Below are 3,804 nucleotides of genomic sequence, written 5' to 3' on the forward strand. Positions count from 1 at the left end.
ACTGGGTTTTGTTTGGAAATTTGTTCGGCTGTTGTTTTTCCAAAAGTTCCAAAAATGCCACCATTTTCTAGAACTGAATAAACTTGCTTCAAGAGGCTTTTCTTAACAAATGAGACATCTCTTGGAAGGCAGCTATGCTAACCACTATACCACCAACGCCCACTTAAATGAGACATATCTTGGTTAACCTGAACAAAATCTCCTCAATCTCCACTGTACCATTTAAGTTAACATAGAAAATGAAAGCTGTTCTTGATTCAATACCAAAACCCCCCGAAAGCCAAAAGCCCGAAATCCAAAAAAAACAAGAAGGGGAAAAGAAGGGGAATTAAAACAAAATTTGAAAACGAAAAAAATTGAATGTTAAGCAAATAAGAACTGCTAACCTTAAGTTTGTAAGCTAGTAACCAGTGCTATGGTGGGAAGCTACTAAGCTAGTGGCCATTAAAAAAATACTTTTCAAGTGTGAGGTTAGAAAATTGAAGTTATTTTTAAGCAAGATTTTTAAAAACTTGTAACGTTAATTTCTGACCATTATGAATCCCCCCAGCCATATTAGGGGTAAAGGTATAGTTGGCTGCTTATAAGTATCTTTCTTTCTGCAATGAGTGTAATAAGTCATCTTGAATCAACCCATTCTTTATGGCTCCCGGGAAAAGTCATAGTTGGAATCCATATAAGTTAATGGTCTCTGATCTCACCTCACATATCTACAGTTATTTTTCTCCTCCCTGCTCAAATCACACTAAATATCCATAATGGCAAAATTAGGCCAGTGTAGGCTCACCTTCACTTTAAACATCCTACCGCATTGTGTTGCATTCATGTTTCCCGTCTTCTGGTAGACTAAGGTAATGTTCCCCAGGGCATATTTGTGAAGGAAATACAAGAGGAATTTCTCCATTTCATCCCTACTATCAATTTGCTGATTTAGTAGTTTGATTTCAAAATTCAATTGGTTTTTTGAGCCAATTTTTCACCTAATGTTCTTTTTTTTTACTCTTCAAAGTTTTATTTCACTAACTTGAGGTCAAATTTCCACAACTGTGTTCTGGTCAATTTATGATCCTTGCTTGGCTTCCCAAAATGGTAGTACCAAAAGATTTGTAGGTCAGGGAGAAAAGACCACTTTAAGAAGCACTGCATTTACTCATCTTCCACAAGGCAACAGCATTGAGCATCTGATTGTTCAACAAAACAAAGCTTTAATAGCATCCAGGAGGGCAGACAGGCAAACCAGACTGTAGACACTCTACGATTTGTCAAAATCAAACCAGAGAAAACCCACTCCACAGATATAAAAGGCTGATATTCATCTTTTCTTTTCCTGTTGTTGCAACATTTTTCTTCTTTTAATTATCATATCATGTAGTTTCTCAAGTCCTTCCTTTAGTCCACCTCCTATGATTGCACAGGTCGGCTGCAAATGCCAAGGAGTTGATGAACTCTGTTCACCCATTGCTAACAATTTCTCAATTTCTGAGAGAGACAAGAAGTTTCTCAAGTCTTGTTTGTTAGCAACTAAAAGTACAGGGACTCCCTGATTTTCTGATATCCTAGTTATTTTATGAAGCTCAGTTTTGGCTTCTTCAATCCTTTCAACATCAACAGGGTCCACAACAAACACAATGCCATCTGTGCATCTGGTATATGACTTTCACAGTGGCCTTAATTTCTCCTGACCACCTACATCCTAGAAGTGGAAAGTGACTGTTTTAGAATTTCCTAAGGTTACCTTAATTTTCTCAGTGTTAAATCCTTTGGTAGGTACAGTATTTACAAATTCATTGAACTGCAGCCTGCATAAAACAGTTGTCTTTCCAGCACAGTCCAAACCCAGAATAACAATGTGGAAGGACTGCAATGAAGGCAAGCTGGACAGGATAGAAGTCTGGTCTGACAGTCCATTCCCCATTTCCAGCTGCAATAGGTGTCCCCAGTTGAAATGCTTTCTTCTTATTGCTTTAGAACTTCTCTTCCTAGGTGATCAGCTATAAGACTTCCGGCAAACTGTCCTTGCCTCGTCTGGACTCAACGTCTCTCAGCCACTTGAGAGGCGAGCTGACACCTGTCCGTGGGCACCAGCAAGGCCTAGGAGGAAGGGGGACACAAGACACCCCCGCCAGGGATGCCGGGAGGGCTCCACGAGCCAGGTCTCACCTAATATACTTGAGGAGTTTCAAAAGACTCAGTTAATTGATTTCCAGAAAATATTCATAGCAGGCTCATACAACTTATTTTATTTTATTTTTTATTAAATCAACTTTGTACATTGATGCATTTATGGGGTTCAAGGTACTGCTTCCATATCATACAACTTCTTGAGACCTAGGACCTAAATAGCTTTCTACTCAAAATCTCATACTGTACATTCCATACATTTTGATTTTGTGTAGAGGTTGTTCAACTAAAAGAATAAATGTCTATTAAACTATAAAAAAAAAAAGAAAGAGAAACAATTTATTTATAAGATGCATCCTAGCATCGATGATGATAAAGGAAAGCAGGTGATTTTACTGTTGATCACAGCTACACGATACTGTCATTGTACAACGTAGTTTTTATTTCAGCTTCTAAGTCAAAATAAATTGAATGCTTTTGTAAAATTAACTCAAATACTATGAAATAAAGACCTTTACTCCAACAAAATATATTCCAATTTATATGTTTATTTGCGATCTATACACTTAACAAATAAAATTCTCGGCTAGTTCCTAAATAGAAAATAAACATAAGACTTATGGGAAAAGTTTCTCTGAATATGTTTACATAGGTATTTATATAGTATACTTTAATAAAACAAGTCCTTACATATAAAATATTATGTTAAATCACTTTGTGTTACTTTTCTAAATTAAAAGTCTATCTTCTCTCTTCCTTTCCTTCTTTTCTCACTGAAGTTCTTTCATCAAATATACAAACACTGCCTCCCTTTGGGACACTTCAAAATCCCAATTAATTATGCTAATTATCTCATGCAGGTTGGCCTAATTAAATTTAATTAGTTGGTTTTGTTAATTGTAAACATCATCCTATGGGAGATTTTACCTTTTAGGTTAAACTAGGTAGAAAAAAATCTAACTACCTATTTACGCTAACATATTTAGACAGAAATCATAGCACATGTAGGTGTTCAAATGGAGTTTGTATAGTCAGCTAGAAACTGATGAATTCTCTAACCATCGATTTTGTTAAAAATGTATATTCCTGGTGGAAATTTACTGAGGTAAATGTCGAAGTTTTAATTAGGAATTAAATCTTCCATGAAAATTACAGTCACAAAATATATAAAATCATAATATGTGTAATGTAACAAATATGCTAATAAATTTTTCTACACTCTTTATTAATTTTTAACTATTTCTGGAAAAATTTTTCAAATATTGTCAATTTTTTTTATTGTTGGGGATTCGTTGACAGTACAAAGAACCAGGTTATATTATTGCATTTGTTAGGTAAAGTCCCTCTTATAATTGCATCACACACTGTGACCCCCCCCAACCTCCTCCCTCTTCCCTCTCTCTACTCTCCTCTTCCCCTCCCCCACCATGTAGTAGGTCATTAATTGTCCTCATATCAGGATTGAGTACATTGGACTCATGCTTTTCCTTTCTTGTAATGCTTTACTAAATAATTTCAATTCTATCCAAGTTAATGCAAATGATGTAATGTCTCTATCTTTTTTAGTGGCTGAATAGCACTCCATGGTATACAGATACCACAGCTTATTAATCATTCCTGGACTGGTGGGTATTTAGGTTGTTTCCATAATCTGGCAATTGTAAATTGAGCTGTGATAAACAG

At 35.7% G+C, this 3,804-nt stretch overlaps 1 pseudogene; it reads right to left on the bottom strand.

Moving 5' to 3' along the window:
- Positions 1-1,308: 1,308 nt before the first annotated feature.
- LOC100954983 lies at positions 1,309-1,930 on the bottom strand (annotated as a pseudogene).
- Positions 1,931-3,804: the final 1,874 nt, after the last annotated feature.

The sequence above is a fragment of the Otolemur garnettii genome, unplaced genomic scaffold, assembly GCF_000181295.1.
Source record: "Otolemur garnettii isolate 467f Iridium unplaced genomic scaffold, OtoGar3 scaffold00195, whole genome shotgun sequence".
Taxonomy (NCBI): Eukaryota; Metazoa; Chordata; class Mammalia; order Primates; family Galagidae; genus Otolemur; species Otolemur garnettii.